A 21103-nucleotide genomic window follows, 5' to 3' on the forward strand; every position below is an offset into this window, starting at 1 on the left:
ACACAGGTGTGAAGAGTCACCAGCATGTGCTGCGGGTCAGAACACAGGTGTGAAGAGTCACAAGCATGAGTTACGGGTCAGTACACAGATGTGAACAGTCACCAGCATGTGTTGCGGGTCAGTACACAGAAGTGAAGAGTCACCAGCATGTGTTGTGGGTCAGAACACAGGTGTGAAGGGTCACCAGCATGAGTTGCGCGTCAGTAAACAGATGTGAAGAGTCACCAGCATGAGTTTCGGGTCAGTACACAGGTGTGAAGAGTCACCAGCATGTGTTACGGGTCAGAACACAGGTGTGAAGAGTCACCAGCATGTGTTGCGGGTCAGAACACAGGTGTGAAGAGTCACCAGCATGTGTTGCGGGTCAGTACACAGGTGTGAAGAGTCACCAGCATGTGTTGCGTGTCAGTACACAGGTGTGAAGAGTCACCAGCATGACTTGCGGGTCAGAACACAGATATGAAGAGTCACCAGCATGTGTTGCGGGTCAGTAAACAGGTGTGAAGAGTCACCAGCATGTGTTGCGGGTCAGTACACAGGTGTGAAGAGTCACCAGCATGAGTTTCGGGTCAGAAAACAGATGTGAAAAGTCACCAGCATGTGTTGCGGATCAGAACACAGGTGTGAAGAGACACCAGCATGAGTTTCGGGTCAGAACACAGATGTGAAAAGTCACCAGCATGTGTTGCGGGTCAGAACACAGATGTGAAGAGTCACCAGCATGTGTTGCGGGTCAAAGAGTCACCAGCATGAGTTGCGGGTCAGAACATAGGTGTGATGAGTCACCAGCATGTGTTGTGGGTCAGAACACAGATGTGAAGAGTCACCAGCATGGTTTTCGGGTCAGAACACAGATTTGAAGAGTCACCAGCGTGAGTTGCGGGTCAGTACACAGGTGTGAAGAGTCACCAGCATGTGTTGCGGGACAGAACACAGGTGTGAAGAGTCACCAGCATGTGTTGCGGGTCAGAACACAGGTGTGAAGAGTCACCAGCATGAGTTGCGGGTCAGTACACAGATGTGAACAGTCACCAGCATGAGTTGCGGGTCAGTACACAGGTGTAAAGAGTCACCAGTATGTTTTGCGGGTCAGTACACAGGTGTGAAGAGTCACCAGCATGTGTTGCGGGTCAGAACACAGGTGTGACGTGCCAGCAGCATGTGTTTCGGGTCAGTACACAGGTGTGAAGAGTCACCAGCATGTGTTGCGGATCAGAACACAGGTGTGAAGAGTCACCAGCATGAGTTTCGGGTCAGAACACAGATGTGAAAAGTCACCAGCATGTGTTGCGGGTCAGAACACAGGTGTGAAGAGTCACCAGCATGTGTTGCGGGTCAACGAGTCACCAGCATGAGTTGCGGGTCAGAACATAGGTGTGAAGAGTCACCAGCATGTGTTGCGGGTCAGTACACAGGTGTGAAGAGTCACCAGAATGTGTTGCGGGTCAGAACACAGGTGTGAAGAGTCACCAGCATGTGTTGCGGGTCAGAACACAGGTGTGAAGAGTCACCAGCATGATTTGCGGGTCAGAACACAGATGTGAAGAGTCACCAGCATGTGTTGCGGGTCAGAACACATGTGAAGAGTCACCAGCATGTGTTGCGGGTCAGTACACAGATGTGAAGAGTCACCAGCATGTGCTGCTTTTCAGAACACGTGAAGAGTCACCAGCATGAGTTGCGGGTCAGTACACAGATGTGAACAGTCACCAGCATGAGTTGCGGGTCAGTACACAGGTGTGAAGAGTCACCAGCATGTATTGCAGGTCAATACACAGGTGTAAAGAGTCACCAGTATGTTTTGCGGGTCAGTACATAGGTGTGAAGAGTCACCAGCATGTGTTGCGGGTCAGAACACAGGTGTGATGTGCCAGCAGCATGTGTTTCGGGTCAGTACACAGGTGTGAAGAGTCACCAGCATGAGTTGCGGGTCAGTACACAGGTGTGAAGAGTCACCAGAATGTGTTGCGGGTCAGAACACAGGTGTGAAGAGTCACCAGCATGTGTTGCGGGTCAAAGAGTCACCAGCATGAGTTGCGGGTCAGAACATAGGTGTGATGAGTCACCAGCATGTGTTGTGGGTCAGAACACAGATGTGAAGAGTCACCAGCATGGTTTGCGGGTCAGAACACAGATGTGAAGAGTCACCAGCATGTGTTGCGGGTCAGTACACAGGTGTGAAGGGTCACCAGCATGAGTTGCGGGTCAGTAAACAGATGTGAAGAGTCACCAGCATGAGTTTCGGGTCAGTACACAGGTGTGAAGAGTCACCAGCATGTGTTACGGGTCAGAACACAGGTGTGAACAGTCACCAGCATGTGTTGCGGGTCAGAACACAGGTGTGAAGAGTCACCAGCATGTGTTGCGGGTCAGTACACAGGTGTGAAGAGTCACCAGCATGTGTTGCGTGTCAGTACACAGGTGTGAAGAGTCACCAGCATGAGTTTCGGGTCAGAAAACAGATGTGAAAAGTCACCAGCATGTGTTGCGGATCAGAACACAGGTGTGAAGAGACACCAGCATGAGTTTCGGGTCAGAACACAGATGTGAAAAGTCACCAGCATGTGTTGCGGGTCAGAACACAGGTGTGAAGAGTCACCAGCATGTGTTGCGGGTCAAAGAGTCACCAGCATGAGTTGCGGGTCAGAACATAGGTGTGATGAGTCACCAGCATGTGTTGTGGGTCAGAACACAGATGTGAAGAGTCACCAGCATGGTTTTTGGGTCAGAACACAGATTTGAAGAGTCACCAGCGTGAGTTGCGGGTCAGTACACAGGTGTGAAGAGTCACCAGCATGTGTTGCGGGACAGAACACAGGTGTGAAGAGTCACCAGCATGTGTTGCGGGTCAGAACACAGGTGTGAAGAGTCACCAGCATGAGTTGCGGGTCAGTACACAGATGTGAACAGTCACCAGCATGAGTTGCGGGTCAGTACACAGGTGTAAAGAGTCACCAGTATGTTTTGCGGGTCAGTACACAGGTATGAAGAGTCACCAGCATGTGTTGCGGGTCAGAACACAGGTGTGACGTGCCAGCAGCATGTGTTTCGGGTCAGTACACAGGTGTGAAGAGTCACCAGCATGTGTTGCGGATCAGAACACAGGTGTGAAGAGTCACCAGCATGAGTTTCGGGTCAGAACACAGATGTGAAAAGTCACCAGCATGTGTTGCGGGTCAGAACACAGGTGTGAAGAGTCACCAGCATGTGTTGCGGGTCAACGAGTCACCAGCATGAGTTGCGGGTCAGAACATAGGTGTGAAGAGTCACCAGCATGTGTTGCGGGTCAGTACACAGGTGTGAAGAGTCACCAGAATGTGTTGCGGGTCAGAACACAGGTGTGAAGAGTCACCAGCATGTGTTGCGGGTCAGAACACAGGTGTGAAGAGTCACCAGCATGATTTGCGGGTCAGAACACAGATGTGAAGAGTCACCAGCATGTGTTGCGGGTCAGAACACATGTGAAGAGTCACCAGCATGTGTTGCGGGTCAGTACACAGATGTGAAGAGTCACCAGCATGTGCTGCTTTTCAGAACACGTGAAGAGTCACCAGCATGAGTTGCGGGTCAGTACACAGATGTGAACAGTCACCAGCATGAGTTGCGGGTCAGTACACAGGTGTGAAGAGTCACCAGCATGTATTGCAGGTCAATACACAAGTGTAAAGAGTCACCAGTATGTTTTGCGGGTCAGTACATAGGTGTGAAGAGTCACCAGCATGTGTTGCGGGTCAGAACACAGGTGTGAAGTGCCAGCAGCATGTGTTTCGGGTCAGTACACAGGTGTGAAGAGTCACCAGCATGAGTTGCGGGTCAGTACACAGGTGTGAAGAGTCACCAGAATGTGTTGCGGGTCAGAACATAGGTGTGATGAGTCACCAGCATGTGTTGTGGGTCAGAACACAGATGTGAAGAGTCACCAGCATGGTTTGCGGGTCAGAACACAGATGTGAAGAGTCACCAGCATGTGTTGCGGGTCAGTACACAGGTGTGAAGGGTCACCAGCATGAGTTGCGGGTCAGTAAACAGATGTGAAGAGTCACCAGCATGAGTTTCGGGTCAGTACACAGGTGTGAAGAGTCACCAGCATGTGTTACGGGTCAGAACACAGGTGTGAACAGTCACCAGCATGTGTTGCGGGTCAGAACACAGGTGTGAAGAGTCACCAGCATGTGTTGCGGGTCAGTACACAGGTGTGAAGAGTCACCAGCATGTGTTGCGTGTCAGTACACAGGTGTGAAGAGTCACCAGCATGACTTGCGGGTCAGAACACAGGTGTGAAGAGTCACCAGCATGTGTTGCGGGTCAGTACACAGGTGTGAAGAGTCATCAGCATTTGTTGCGGGTCAGAACACAGATGTGACGTGCCACCAGCATGTGTTGCGGGTCAGAACACAGGTGTGAAGAGTCACCAGCATGAGTTTCGGGTCAGAACACAGATGTGAAAAGTCACCAGCATGTGTTGCGGGTCAGAACACAGGTGTGAAGAGTCACCAGCATGTGTTGCGGGTCAAAGAGTCACCAGCATGTGTTGCGGGTCAAAGAGTCACCAGCATGAGTTGCGGGTCAGAACATAGGTGTGATGAGTCACCAGCATGTGTTGTGGGTCAGAACACAGATGTGAAGAGTCACCAGCATGGTTTGCGGGTCAGAACACAGATGTGAAGAGACACCAGCATGTGTTGCGGGTCAGAACACAGGTGTGAAGAGTCACCAGCATGTGCTGCGGGTCAGAACACAGGTGTGAAGAGTCACAAGCATGAGTTACGGGTCAGTACACAGATGTGAACAGTCACCAGCATGAGTTGCGGGTCAGTACACAGGTGTGAAGAGTCACCAGCATGTATTGCAGGTCAATACACAGGTGTAAAGAGTCACCAGTATGTTTTGCGGGTCAGTACACAGGTGTGAAGAGTCACCAGCATGTGTTGCGGGTCAGAACACAGGTGTGACGTGCCAGCAGCATGTGTTTCGGGTCACTACACAGGTGTGAAGAGTCACCAGCATGAGTTTCGGGTCAGAACACAGATGTGAAAAGTCACCAGCATGTGTTGCGGGTCAGAACACAGGTGTGAAGAGTCACCAGCATGTGTTGCGGGTCAACGAGTCACCAGCATGAGTTGCGGGTCAGAACATAGGTGTGATGAGTCACCAGCATGTGTTGTGGGTCAGAACACAGATGTGAAGAGTCACCAGCATGGTTTGCGGGTCAGAACACAGATGTGAAGAGACACCAGCATGTGTTGCGGGTCAGAACACAGGTGTGAAGAGTCACCAGCATGTGTTGTGGGTCAGAACACAGGTGTGAAGAGTCACCAGCATGAGTTACGGGTCAGTACACAGATGTGAACAGTCACCAGCATGAGTTGCGGGTCAGTACAAAGGTGTGAAGAGTCACCAGCATGTATTGCAGGTCAATACACAGGTGTAAAGAGTCACCAGTATGTTTTGCGGGTCAGTACACAGGTGTGAAGAGTCACCAGCATGTGTTGCGGGTCAGAACACAGGTGTGACGTGCCAGCAGCATGTGTTTCGGGTCAGTACACAGGTGTGAAAAGTCACCAGCATGAGTTTCGGGTCAGAACACAGATGTGAAAAGTCACCAGCATGTGTTGCGGGTCAGAACACAGGTGTGAAGAGTCACCAGCATGTGTTGCGGGTCAACGAGTCACCAGCATGAGTTGCGGGTCAGAACATAGGTGTGATGAGTCACCAGCATGTGTTGCTGGTCAGAACACAGATTGGAAGAGTCACCAACATGGTTTGCGGGTCAGAACACAAATGTGAAGAGTCACCAGCATGTGTTGCGGGTCAGTACACAGAAGTGAAGAGTCACCAGCATGTGTTGTGGGTCAGAACACAGGTGTGAAGGGTCACCAGCATGAGTTGGGGGTCAGTAAACAGATGTGAAGAGTCACCAGCATGAGTTTCGGGTCAGTACACAGGTGTGAAGAGTCACCAGCATGTGTTACGGGTCAGAACACAGGTGTGAAGAGTCACCAGCATGTGTTGCGGGTCAGAACACAGGTGTGAAGAGTCACCAGCATGTGTTGCGGGTCAGTACACAGGTGTGAAGAGTCACCAGCATGTGTTGCGTGTCAGTACACAGGTGTGAAGAGTCACCAGCATGACTTGCGGGTCAGAACACAGATATGAAGAGTCACCAGCATGTGTTGCGGGTCAGTAAACAGGTGTGAAGAGTCACCAGCATGTGTTGCGGGTCAGTACACAGGTGTGAAGAGTCACCAGCATGAGTTTCGGGTCAGAAAACAGATGTGAAAAGTCACCAGCATGTGTTGCGGATCAGAACACAGGTGTGAAGAGACACCAGCATGAGTTTCGGGTCAGAACACAGATGTGAAAAGTCACCAGCATGTGTTGCGGGTCAGAACACAGGTGTGAAGAGTCACCAGCATGTGTTGCGGGTCAAAGAGTCACCAGCATGAGTTGCGGGTCAGAACATAGGTGTGATGAGTCACCAGCATGTGTTGCGGGTCAACGAATCACCAGCATGAGTTGCGGGTCAGAACATAGGTGTGATGAGTCACCAGCATGTGTTGTGGGTCAGAACACAGATGTGAAGAGTCACCAGCATGAGTTGCGGGTCAGTACACAGGTGTGAAGAGTCACCAGCATGTATTGCAGGTCAATAAACAGGTGTAGAGAGTCACCAGTATGTTTTGCGGGTCAGTACACAGGTGTGAAGAGTCACCAGCATGTGTTGCGGGTCAGAACACAGGTGTGACGTGCCAGCAGCATGTGTTTCGGGTCAGTACACAGGTGTGAAGAGTCACCAGCATGAGTTTCGGGTCAGAACACAGATGTGAAAAGTCACCAGCATGTGTTGCGGGTCAGAACACAGGTGTGAAGAGTCACCAGCATGTGTTGCGGGTCAACGAGTCCCCAGCATGAGTTGCGGGTCAGAACATAGGTGTGATGAGTCACCAGCATGTGTTGTGGGTCAGAACACAGATGTGAAGAGTCACAAACATGGTTTGCGGGTCAGAACACAAATGTGTAGAGTCACCAGCATGTGTTGCGGGTCAGTACACAGAAGTGAAGAGTCACCAGCATGTGTTGTGGGTCAGAACACAGGTGTGAAGGGTCACCAGCATGAGTTGCGGGTCAGTAAACAGATGTGAAGAGTCACCAGCATGAGTTTCGGGTCAGTACACAGGTGTGAAGAGTCACCAGCATGTGTTACGGGTCAGAACACAGGTGTGAAGAGTCACCAGCATGTGTTGCGGGTCAGAACACAGGTGTGAAGAGTCACCAGCATGTGTTGCGGGTCAGTACACAGGTGTGAAGAGTCACCAGCATGTGTTGCGTGTCAGTACACAGGTGTGAAGAGTCACCAGCATGACTTGCGGGTCAGAACACAGATATGAAGAGTCACCAGCATGTGTTGCGGGTCAGTAAACAGGTGTGAAGAGTCACCAGCATGTGTTGCGGGTCAGTACACAGGTGTGAAGAGTCACCAGCATGAGTTTCGGGTCAGAAAACAGATGTGAAAAGTCACCAGCATGTGTTGCGGATCAGAACACAGGTGTGAAGAGACACCAGCATGAGTTTCGGGTCAGAACACAGATGTGAAAAGTCACCAGCATGTGTTGCGGGTCAGAACACAGGTGTGAAGAGTCACCAGCATGTGTTGCGGGTCAAAGAGTCACCAGCATGAGTTGCGGGTCAGAACATAGGTGTGATGAGTCACCAGCATGTGTTTTGGGTCAGAACACAGATGTGAAGAGTCACCAGCATGGTTTTCGGGTCAGAACACAGATTTGAAGAGTCACCAGCGTGAGTTGCGGGTCAGTACACAGGTGTGAAGAGTCACCAGCATGTGTTGCGGGACAGAACACAGGTGTGAAGAGTCACCAGCATGTGTTGCGGGTCAGAACACAGGTGTGAAGAGTCACCAGCATGAGTTGCGGGTCAGTACACAGATGTGAACAGTCACCAGCATGAGTTGCGGGTCAGTACACAGGTGTAAAGAGTCACCAGTATGTTTTGCGGGTCAGTACACAGGTGTGAAGAGTCACCAGCATGTGTTGCGGGTCAGAACACAGGTGTGACGTGCCAGCAGCATGTGTTTCGGGTCAGTACACAGGTGTGAAGAGTCACCAGCATGTGTTGCGGATCAGAACACAGGTGTGAAGAGTCACCAGCATGAGTTTCGGGTCAGAACACAGATGTGAAAAGTCACCAGCATGTGTTGCGGGTCAGAACACAGGTGTGAAGAGTCACCAGCATGTGTTGCGGGTCAACGAGTCACCAGCATGAGTTGCGGGTCAGAACATAGGTGTGAAGAGTCACCAGCATGTGTTGCGGGTCAGTACACAGGTGTGAAGGGTCACCAGAATGTGTTGCGGGTCAGAACACAGGTGTGAAGAGTCACCAGCATGTGTTGCGGGTCAGAACACAGGTGTGAAGAGTCACCAGCATGATTTGCGGGTCAGAACACAGATGTGAAGAGTCACCAGCATGTGTTGCGGGTCAGAACACATGTGAAGAGTCACCAGCATGTGTTGCGGGTCAGTACACAGATGTGAAGAGTCACCAGCATGTGCTGCTTTTCAGAACACGTGAAGAGTCACCAGCATGAGTTGCGGGTCAGTACACAGATGTGAACAGTCACCAGCATGAGTTGCGGGTCAGTACACAGGTGTGAAGAGTCACCAGCATGTATTGCAGGTCAATACACAGGTGTAAAGAGTCACCAGTATGTTTTGCGGGTCAGTACATAGGTGTGAAGAGTCACCAGCATGTGTTGCGGGTCAGAACACAGGTGTGATGTGCCAGCAGCATGTGTTTCGGGTCAGTACACAGGTGTGAAGTGTCACCAGCATGAGTTGCGGGTCAGTACACAGGTGTGAAGAGTCACCAGAATGTGTTGCGGGTCAGAACACAGGTGTGAAGAGTCACCAGCATGTGTTGCGGGTCAAAGAGTCACCAGCATGAGTTGCGGGTCAGAACATAGGTGTGATGAGTCACCAGCATGTGTTGTGGGTCAGAACACAGATGTGAAGAGTCACCAGCATGGTTTGCGGGTCAGAACACAGATGTGAAGAGTCACCAGCATGTGTTGCGGGTCAGTACACAGGTGTGAAGAGTCACCAGAATGTGTTGCGGGTCAGAACACAGGTGTGAAGAGTCACCAGCATGTGTTGCGGGTCAGAACACAGGTGTGAAGAGTCACCAGCATGAGTTGCGGGTCAGAACACAGATGTGAAGAGTCACCAGCATGTGTTGCGGGTCAGAACACATGTGAAGAGTCACCAGCATGTGTTGCGGGTCAGTATACAGATGTGAAGAGTCACCAGCATGTGCTGCTTTTCAGAACACGTGAAGAGTCACCAGCATGAGTTGCGGGTCAGTACACAGATGTGAACAGTCACCAGCATGAGTTGCGGGTCAGTACACAGGTGTGAAGAGTCACCAGCATGTATTGCAGGTCAATACACAGGTGTAAAGAGTCACCAGTATGTTTTGCGGGTCAGTACACAGGTGTGAAGAGTCACCAGCATGTGTTGCGGGTCAGAACACAGGTGTGACGTGCCAGCAGCATGTGTTTCGGGTCAGTACACAGGTGTGAAGAGTCACCAGCATGAGTTTCGGGTCAGAACACAGATATGAAAAGTCACCAGCATGTGTTGCGGATCAGAACACAGGTGTGAAGAGTCACCAGCATGAGTTTCGGGTCAGAACACAGATGTGAAAAGTCACCAGCATGTGTTGCGGGTCAGAACACAGGTGTGAAGAGTCACCAGCATGTGTTGCGGGTCAACGAGTCACCAGCATGAGTTGCGGGTCAGAACATAGGTGTGATGAGTCACCAGCATGTGTTTTGGGTCAGAACACAGATGTGAAGAGTCACGAACATGGTTTGCGGGTCAGAACACAAATGTGAAGAGTCACCAGCATGTGTTGCGGGTCAGTACACAGAAGTGAAGAGTCACCAGCATGTGTTGTGGGTCAGAACACAGGTGTGAAGGGTCACCAGCATGAGTTGCGGGTCAGTAAACAGATGTGAAGAGTCACCAGCATGAGTTTCGGGTCAGTACACAGGTGTGAAGAGTCACCAGCATTTGTTACGGGTCAGAACACAGGTGTTAAGAGTCACCAGCATGTGTTGCGGGTCAGTACACAGGTGTGAAGAGTCACCAGCATGTGTTGCGGGTCAGAACACAGGTGTGAAGAGTCACCAACATGGTTTGCGGGTCAGAACACAAATGTGAAGAGTCACCAGCATGTGTTGCGGGTCAGTACACAGAAGTGAAGAGTCACCAGCATGTGTTGTGGGTCAGAACACAGGTGTGAAGAGTCACCAGCATGTGTTGCGGGTCAACGAGTCACCAGCATGAGTTGCGGGTCAGAACATAGGTGTGATGAGTCACCAGCATGTGTTGTGGTTCAGAACACAGATGTGAAGAGTCACCAACATGGTTTGCGGGTCAGAACACAAATGTGAAGAGTCACCAGCATGTGTTGCGGGTCAGTACACAGAAGTGAAGAGTCACCAGCATGTGTTGTGGGTCAGAACACAGGTGTGAAGGGTCACCAGCATGAGTTGCGGGTCAGTAAACAGATGTGAAGAGTCACCAGCATGAGTTTCGGGTCAGTACACAGGTGTGAAGAGTCACCAGCATGTGTTACGGGTCAGAACACAGGTGTGAAGAGTCACCAGCATGTGTTGCGGGTCAGAACACAGGTGTGAAGAGTCACCAGCATGTGTTGCGGGTCAGTACACAGGTGTGAAGAGTCACCAGCATGTGTTGCGTGTCAGTACACAGGTGTGAAGAGTCACCAGCATGACTTGCGGGTCAGAACACAGATATGAAGAGTCACCAGCATGTGTTGCGGGTCAGTAAACAGGTGTGAAGAGTCACCAGCATGTGTTGCGGGTCAGTACACAGGTGTGAAGAGTCACCAGCATGATTTTCGGGTCAGAAAACAGATGTGAAAAGTCACCAGCATGTGTTGCGGATCAGAACACAGGTGTGAAGAGACACCAGCATGAGTTTCGGGTCAGAACACAGATGTGAAAAGTCACCAGCATGTGTTGCGGGTCAGAACACAGGTGTGAAGAGTCACCAGCATGTGTTGCGGGTCAAAGAGTCACCAGCATGAGTTGCGGGTCAGAACATAGGTGTGATGAGTCACCAGCATGTGTTGTGGGTCAGAACACCGATGTGAAGAGTCACCAGCATGGTTTTCGGGTCAGAACACAGATTTGAAGAGTCACCAGCGTGAGTTGCGGGTCAGTACACAGGTGTGAAGAGTCACCAGCATGTGTTGCGGGACAGAACACAGGTGTGAAGAGTCACCAGCATGTGTTGCGGGTCAGAACACAGGTGTGAAGAGTCACCAGCATGAGTTGCGGGTCAGTACACAGATGTGAACAGTCACCAGCATGAGTTGCGGGTCAGTACACAGGTGTAAAGAGTCACCAGTATGTTTTGCGGGTCAGTACACAGGTGTGAAGAGTCACCAGCATGTGTTGCGGGTCAGTAAACAGGTGTGAAGAGTCACCAGCATGTGTTGCGGGTCAGTACACAGGTGTGAAGAGTCACCAGCATGAGTTTCGGGTCAGAAAACAGATGTGAAAAGTCACCAGCATGTGTTGCGGATCAGAACACAGGTGTGAAGAGACACCAGCATGAGTTTCGGGTCAGAACACAGATGTGAAAAGTCACCAGCATGTGTTGCGGGTCAGAACACAGGTGTGAAGAGTCACCAGCATGTGTTGCGGGTCAAAGAGTCACCAGCATGAGTTGCGGGTCAGAACATAGGTGTGATGAGTCACCAGCATGTGTTGTGGGTCAGAACACCGATGTGAAGAGTCACCAGCATGGTTTTCGGGTCAGAACACAGATTTGAAGAGTCACCAGCGTGAGTTGCGGGTCAGTACACAGGTGTGAAGAGTCACCAGCATGTGTTGCGGGACAGAACACAGGTGTGAAGAGTCACCAGCATGTGTTGCGGGTCAGAACACAGGTGTGAAGAGTCACCAGCATGAGTTGCGGGTCAGTACACAGATGTGAACAGTCACCAGCATGAGTTGCGGGTCAGTACACAGGTGTAAAGAGTCACCAGTATGTGTTGCGGGTCAGAACACAGGTGTGACGTGCCAGCAGCATGTGTTTCGGGTCGGTACACAGGTGTGAAGAGTCACCAGCATGTGTTGCGGATCAGAACACAGGTGTGAAGAGTCACCAGCATGAGTTTCGGGTCAGAACACAGATGTGAAAAGTCACCAGCATGTGTTGCGGGTCAGAACACAGGTGTGAAGAACACCAGCATGTGTTGCGGGTCAACGAGTCACCAGCATGAGTTGCGGGTCAGAACATAGGTGTGATGAGTCACCAGCATGTGTTGTGGGTCAGAACACCGATGTGAAGAGTCACCAGCATGGTTTTCGGGTCAGAACACAGAGTTGAAGAGTCACCAGCGTGAGTTGCGGGTCAGTACACAGGTGTGAAGAGTCACCAGCATGTGTTGCGGGACAGAACACAGGTGTAAAGAGTCACCAGTATGTGTTGCGGGTCAGAACACAGGTGTGACGTGCCAGCAGCATGTGTTTCGGGTCGGTACACAGGTGTGAAGAGTCACCAGCATGTGTTGCGGATCAGAACACAGGTGTGAAGAGTCACCAGCATGAGTTTCGGGTCAGAACACAGATGTGAAAAGTCACCAGCATGTGTTGCGGGTCAGAACACAGGTGTGAAGAACACCAGCATGTGTTGCGGGTCAACGAGTCACCAGCATGAGTTGAGGGTCAGAACATAGGTGTGAAGAGTCACCAGCATGTGTTGCGGGTCAGTACACAGGTGTGAAGAGTCACCAGAATGTGTTGCGGGTCAGAACACAGATGTGAAGAGTCACCAGCATGTGTTGCGGGTCAGAACACAGGTGTGAAGAGTCACCAGCATGATTTGCGGGTCAGAACACAGATGTGAAGAGTCACCAGCATGTTTTGCGGGTCAGAACACATGTGAAGAGTCACCAGCATGTGTTGCGGGTCAGTACACAGATGTGAAGAGTCACCAGCATGTGCTGCTTTTCAGAACACGTGAAGAGTCACCAGCATGAGTTGCGGGTTAGAACACAGGTGTGATGTGCCAGCAGCATGTGTTTCGGGTCAGTACACAGGTGTGAAGAGTCACCAGCATGAGTTGCGGGTCAGTACACAGGTGTGAAGAGTCACCAGAATGTGTTGCGGGTCAGAACACAGGTGTGAAGAGTCACCAGCATGTGTTGCGGGTCAAAGAGTCACCAGCATGAGTTGCGGGTCAGAACATAGGTGTGATGAGTCACCAGCATGTGTTGTTGGTCAGAACACAGATGTGAAGAGTCACCAGCATGGTTTGCGGGTCAGAACACAGATGTGAAGAGTCACCAGCATGTGTTGCGGGTCAGTACACAGGTGTGAAGAGTCACCAGAATGTGTTGCGGGTCAGAACACAGGTGTGAAGAGTCACCAGCATGTGTTGCGGGTCAGAACACAGGTGTGAAGAGTCACCAGCATGAGTTGCGGGTCAGAACACAGATGTGAAGAGTCACCAGCATGTGTTGCGGGTCAGTATACAGATGTGAAGAGTCACCAGCATGTGCTGCTTTTCAGAACACGTGAAGAGTCACCAGCATGAGTTGCGGGTCAGTACACAGATGTGAACAGTCACCAGCATGAGTTGCGGGTCAGTACACAGGTGTGAAGAGTCACCAGCATGTATTGCAGGTCAATACACAGGTGTAAAGAGTCACCAGTATGTTTTGCGGGTCAGTACACAGGTGTGAAGAGTCACCAGCATGTGTTGCGGGTCAGAACACAGGTGTGACGTGCCAGCAGCATGTGTTTCGGGTCAGTACACAGGTGTGAAGAGTCACCAGCATGAGTTTCGGGTCAGAACACAGATATGAAAAGTCACCAGCATGTGTTGCGGATCAGAACACAGGTGTGAAGAGTCACCAGCATGAGTTTCGGGTCAGAACACAGATGTGAAAAGTCACCAGCATGTGTTGCGGATCAGAACACAGGTGTGAAGAGTCACCAGCATGAGTTTCGGGTCAGAACCCAGATGTGAAAAGTCACCAGCATGTGTTGCGGGTCAGAACACATGTGTGAAGAGTCACCAGCATGTGTTGCGGGTCAACGAGTCACCAGCATGAGTTGCGGGTCAGAACATAGGTGTGATGAGTCACCAGCATGTGTTGTGGGTCAGAACACAGATGTGAAGAGTCACCAACATGGTTTGCGGGTCAGAACACAAATGTGAAGAGTCACCAGCATGTGTTGCGGGTCAGTACACAGAAGTGAAGAGTCACCAGCATGTGTTGTGGGTCAGAACACAGGTGTGAAGGGTCACCAGCATGAGTTGCGGGTCAGTAAACAGATGTGAAGAGTCACCAGCATGAGTTTCGGGTCAGTACACAGGTGTGAAGAGTCACCAGCATTTGTTACGGGTCAGAACACAGGTGTGAAGAGTCACCAGCATGTGTTGCGGGTAAGTACACAGGTGTGAAGAGTCACCAGCATGTGTTGCGGGTCAGAACACTGGTGTGAAGAGTCACCAGCATGTGTTGCGGGTCAACGAGTCACCAGCATGAGTTGTGGATCAGAACATAGGTGTGATGAGTCACCAGCATGTGTTGTGGGTCAGAACACAGATGTGAAGAGTCACCAACATGGTTTGCGGGTCAGAACACAAATGTGAAGAGTCACCAGCATGTGTTGCGGGTCAGTACACAGAAGTGAAGAGTCACCAGCATGTGTTGTGGGTCAGAACACAGGTGTGAAGGGTCACCAGCATGAGTTGCGGGTCAGTAAACAGATGTGAAGAGTCACCAGCATGAGTTTCGGGTCAGTACACAGGTGTGAAGAGTCACCAGCATGTGTTACGGGTCAGAACACAGGTGTGAAGAGTCACCAGCATGTGTTGCGGGTCAGAACACAGGTGTGAAGAGTCACCAGCAAGTTTTGCGGGTCAGTACACAGGTGTGAAGAGTCACCAGTATGTGTTGCGTGTCAGTACACAGGTGTGAAAAGTCACCAGCATGACTTGCGGGTCAGAACACAGATATGAAGAGTCACCAGCATGTGTTGTGGGTCAGTACACAGGTTTGAAGAGTCACTAGCATGTGTTGCGGGTCAGTACACAGGTGTGAAGAGTCACCAGCATGTGTTGCGGGTCAGTACACAGGTGTGAAGAGTCACCAGCATTTGTTGCGGGTCAGAACACAGATGTGAAGAGTCACCAGCATGTGATGCGGGTCAGTAAACAGGTGTGAAGAGTCACCAGCATGAGTTGCGGGTCAGAATACAGATATGAAGAGTCACCAGCATGTGTTGCGGGTCAGTACACAGGTGTGAAGAGTCACCAGCATGTGTTGCGGGTCAGTACACAGGTGTGAAGAGTCACCAGCATTTGTTGCGGGTCAGAACACAGATGTGACGTGCCACCAGCATGTGTTGCGGGTCAGTACACAGGTGTGAAGAGTCACCAGTATGAGTTTCGGGTCAGATCACAGATGTGAAAAGTCACCAGCATGTGTTGCGGATCAGAACACAGGTGTGAGGAGTCACCAGCATGAGTTTCGGGTCAGAACACAGATGTGAAATGTCACCAGCATGTGTTGCGGGTCAGAACACAGGTGTGAAGAGTCACCAGCATGTGTTGCGGGTCAAAGAGTCACCAGCATGTGTTGCGGGTCAAAGAGTCACCAGCATGAGTTGCGGGTCAGAACATAGGTGTGATGAGTTACCAGCATGTGTTGTGGGTCAGAACACAGATGTGAAGAGTCACCAGCATGGTTTGCGGGTCAGAACACAAATGTGAAGAGTCACCAGCATGTGTTGCGGGTCGGTACACAGGTGTGAAGAGTCACCAGAATGTGTTGCGGGTCAGAACACAGGTGTGAAGAGTCACCAGCATGTGTTGCGGGTCAGAACACGGGTGTGAAGAGTCACCAGCATGAGTTGCGGGTCAGTACACAGATGTGAACAGTCACCAGCATGAGTTGCGGGTCAGTACACAGGTGTGAAGAGTCACCAGCATGTATTGCAGGTCAATACACAGGTGTAAAGAGTCACCAGTATGTTTTGCGGGTCAGTACACAGGTGTGAAGAGTCACCAGCATGTGTTGCGGGTCAGAACACAGGTGTGACGTGCCAGCTGCATGTGTTTCGGGTCAGTACACAGGTGTGAAGAGTCACCAGCATGAGTTTCGGGTCAGAACACAGATGTGAAAAGTCACCAGCATGTGTTGTGGGTCAGAACACAGATGTGAAGAGTCACCAGCATGTGTTGCGGGTCAGTACACAGATGTGAAGAGTCACCAGCATGTGCTGCTTTTCAGAACACGTGAAGAGTCACCAGCATGAGTTGCGGGTCAGTACACAGATGTGAACAGTCACCAGCATGAGTTGCGGGTCAGTACACAGGTGTGAAGAGTCACCAGCATGTGTTGCGGGTTAGAACACAGGTGTGATGTGCCAGCAGCATGTGTTTCGGGTCAGTACACAGGTGTGAAGAGTCACCAGCATGAGTTGCGGGTCAGTACACAGGTGTGAAGAGTCACCAGAATGTGTTGCGGGTCAGAACACAGGTGTGAAGAGTCACCAGCATGTGTTGCGGCTCAAAGAGTCACCAGCATGAGTTGCGGGTCAGAACATAGGTGTGATGAGTCACCAGCATGTGTTGTTGGTCAGAACACAGATGTGAAGAGTCACCAGCATGGTTTGCGGGTCAGAACACAGATGTGAAGAGTCACCAGCATGTGTTGCGGGTCAGTACACAGGTGTGAAGAGTCACCAGAATGTGTTGCGGGTCAGAACACAGGTGTGATGAGTCACCAGCATGTGTTGCGGGTCAGAACACAGGTGTGAAGAGTCACCAGCATGAGTTGCGGGTCAGAACACAGATGTGAAGAGTCACCAGCATGTGTTGCGGGTCAGTATACAGATGTGAAGAGTCACCAGCATGTGCTGCTTTTCAGAACACGTGAAGAGTCACCAGCATGAGTTGCGGGTCAGTACACAGATGTGAACAGTCACCAGCATGAGTTGCGGGTCAGTACACAGGTGTGAAGAGTCACCAGCATGTATTGCAGGTCAATACACAGGTGTAAAGAGTCACCAGTATGTTTTGCGGGTCAGTACACAGGTGTGAAGAGTCACCAGCATGTGTTGCGGGTCAGAACACAGGTGTGACGTGCCAGCAGCATGTGTTTCGGGTCAGTACACAGGTGTGAAGAGTCACCAGCATGAGTTTCGGGTCAGAACACAGATATGAAAAGTCACCAGCATGTGTTGCGGATCAGAACACAGGTGTGAAGAGTCACCAGCATGAGTTTCGGGTCAGAACCCAGATGTGAAAAGTCACCAGCATGTGTTGCGGGTCAGAACACATGTGTGAAGAGTCACCAGCATGTGTTGCGGGTCAACGAGTCACCAGCATGAGTTGCGGGTCAGAACATAGGTGTGATGAGTCACCAGCATGTGTTGTGGGTCAGAACACAGATGTGAAGAGTCACCAACATGGTTTGCGGGTCAGAACACAAATGTGAAGAGTCACCAGCATGTGTTGCGGGTCAGTACACAGAAGTGAAGAGTCACCAGCATGTGTTGTGGGTCAGAACACAGGTGTGAAGGGTCACCAGCATGAGTTGCGGGTCAGTAAACAGATGTGAAGAGTCACCAGCATGAGTTTCGGGTCAGTACACAGGTGTGAAGAGTCACCAGCATTTGTTACGGGTCAGAACACAGGTGTGAAGAGTCACCAGCATGTGTTGCGGGTAAGTACACAGGTGTGAAGAGTCACCAGCATGTGTTGCGGGTCAGAACACTGGTGTGAAGAGTCACCAGCATGTGTTGCGGGTCAACGAGTCACCAGCATGATTTGTGGATCAGAACATAGGTGTGATGAGTCACCAGCATGTGTTGTGGGTCAGAACACAGATGTGAAGAGTCACCAACATGGTTTGCGGGTCAAAACACAAATGTGAAGAGTCACCAGCATGTGTTGCGGGTCAGTACACAGAAGTGAAGAGTCACCAGCATGTGTTGTGGGTCAGAACACAGGTGTGAAGGGTCACCAGCATGAGTTGCGGGTCAGTAAACAGATGTGAAGAGTCACCAGCATGAGTTTCGGGTCAGTACACAGGTGTGAAGAGTCACCAGCATGTGTTACGGGTCAGAACACAGGTGTGAAGAGTCACCAGCATGTGTTGCGGGTCAGAACACAGGTGTGAAGAGTCACCAGCAAGTTTTGCGGGTCAGTACACAGGTGTGAAGAGTCACCAGCATGTGTTGCGTGTCAGTACACAGGTGTGAAAAGTCACCAGCATGACTTGCGGGTCAGATCACAGATATGAAGAGTCACCAGCATGTGTTGTGGGTCAGTACACAGGTTTGAAGAGTCACTAGCATGTGTTGCGGGTCAGTACACAGGTGTGAAGAGTCACCAGCATGTGTTGCGGGTCAGTACACAGGTGTGAAGAGTCACCAGCATTTGTTGCGGGTCAGAACACAGATGTGAAGAGTCACCAGCATGTGATGCGGGTCAGTAAACAGGTGTGAAGAGTCACCAGCATGAGTTGCGGGTCAGAATACAGATATGAAGAGTCACCAGCATGTGTTGCGGGTCAGTACACAGGTGTGAAGAGTCACCAGCATGTGTTGCGGGTCAGTACACAGGTGTGAAGAGTCACCAGCATTTGTTGCGGGTCAGAACACAGATGTGACGTGCCACCAGCATGTGTTGCGGGTCAGTACACAGGTGTGAAGAGTCACCAGTATGAGTTTCGGGTCAGATCACAGATGTGAAAAGTCACCAGCATGTGTTGCGGATCAGAACACAGGTGTGAGGAGTCACCAGCATGAGTTTCGGGTCAGAACACAGATGTGAAATGTCACCAGCATGTGTTGCGGGTCAGAACACAGGTGTGAAGAGTCACCAGCATGTGTTGCGGGTCAAAGAGTCACCAGCATGTGTTGCGGGTCAAAGAGTCACCAGCATGAGTTGCGGGTCAGAACATAGGTGTGATGAGTTACCAGCATGTGTTGTGGGTCAGAACACAGATGTGAAGAGTCACCAGCATGGTTTGCGGGTCAGAACACAAATGTGAAGAGTCACCAGCATGTGTTGCGGGTCGGTACACAGGTGTGAAGAGTCACCAGAATGTGTTGCGGGTCAGAACACAGGTGTGAAGAGTCACCAGCATGTGTTGCGGGTCAGAACACGGGTGTGAAGAGTCACCAGCATGAGTTGCGGGTCAGTACACAGATGTGAACAGTCACCAGCATGAGTTGCGGGTCAGTACACAGGTGTGAAGAGTCACCAGCATGTATTGCAGGTCAATACACAGGTGTAAAGAGTCACCAGTATGTTTTGCGGGTCAGTACACAGGTGTGAAGAGTCACCAGCATGTGTTGCGGGTCAGAACACAGGTGTGACGTGCCAGCTGCATGTGTTTCGGGTCAGTACACAGGTGTGAAGAGTCACCAGCATGAGTTTCGGGTCAGAACACAGATGGGAAAAGTCACCAGCATGTGTTGTGGGTCAGAACACAGATGTGAAGAGTCACCAGCATGTGTTGCGGGTCAGAACACAAATGTGAAGAGTCACCAGCATGTGTTGCGGGTCAGTACACAAAAGTGAAGAGTCACCAGCATGTGTTGTGGGTCAGAACACAGGTGTGAAGGGTCACCAGCATGAGTTGCGGGTCAGTAAACAGATGTGAAGAGTCACCAGCATGTGTTAGGAGTCAGAACACAGGTGTGAAGAGTCACCAGCATGTGTTGCGGGTCAACGAGTCACCAGCATGAGTTGTGGGTCAGAACATAGGTGTGATGAGTCACCAGCATGTGTTGTGGGTCAGAACACAGATGTGAAGAGTCACCAACATGGTTTGCGGGTCAGAACACAAATGTGAAGAGTCACCAGCATGTGTTGCGGGTCAGTACACAGAAGTGAAGAGTCACCAGCATGTGTTGTGGGTCAGAACACAGGTGTGAAGGGTCACCAGCATGAGTTGCGGTTCAGTAAACAGATGTGAAGAGTCACCAGCATGAGTTTCGGGTCAGTACACAGGTGTGAAGAGTCACCAGCATGTGTTACGGGTCAGAACACAGGTGTGAAGAGTCACCAGCATGTGTTGCGGGTCAGAACACAGGTGTGAAGAGTCACCAGCATGTGTTGCGGATCAGTACACAGGTGTGAAGAGTCACCAGCATGTGTTGCGGGTTAGTACACAGGTGTGAAGAGTCACCAGCATGAGTTGCGGGTCAGTAAACAGGTGTGAAGAGTCACCAGCATGTGTTGCGTGTCAGTACACAGATGTGAAGAGTCACCAGCATGAGTTGCGGGTTAGTACACAGGTGTGAAGAGTCACCAGCATGTGTTGCGGGTCAGTAAACAGGTGTGAAGAGTCACCAGCATGTGTTGCGGGTCAGTACACAGGTGTGTAGAGTCACCAGCATGTGTTGCGGGTCAGAACACAGATGTGAAGAGTCACCAGCATGAGTTGCGGGTCAGAACACAGGTGTGAAGAGTCACCAGCATGAGTTGCGGGTCAGAACACAGACGTGAAGAGTCACCAGCATGTGTTGCGGGTCAGAACACAGGTGTGAAGAGTCACCAGCATGTGTTGCGGGTCAGTACACAGGTGTGAAGAGTCACCAGCATGTGTTGCGGGTCAGAACACAGGTGTGAAGAGTCACCAGCATGTGTTGCGGGTCAGTACACAGGTGTGAAGAGTCACCAGTATGTTTTGCGGGTCAGTACACAGGTGTGAAGAGTCACCAGCATGTGTTGCGGGTCAGAACACAGGTGTGAAGAGTCACCAGCATGTGTTGCGGGTCAAAGAGTCACCAGCATGAGTTGCGGGTCAGAACATAGGTGTGATGAGTCACCAGCATGTGTTGTGGGTCAGAACACAGATGTGAAGAGTCACCAGCATGGTTTTCGGGTCAGAACACAGATTTGAAGAGTCACCAGCGTGAGTTGCGGGTCAGTACACAGGTGTGAAGAGTCACCAGCATGTGTTGCGGGACAGAACACAGGTGTGAAGAGTCACCAGCATGTGTTGCGGGTCAGAACACAGGTGT

Source organism: Lampris incognitus, chromosome 8 (assembly GCF_029633865.1).
Source record: "Lampris incognitus isolate fLamInc1 chromosome 8, fLamInc1.hap2, whole genome shotgun sequence".
NCBI lineage: Eukaryota > Metazoa > Chordata > Actinopteri > Lampriformes > Lampridae > Lampris > Lampris incognitus.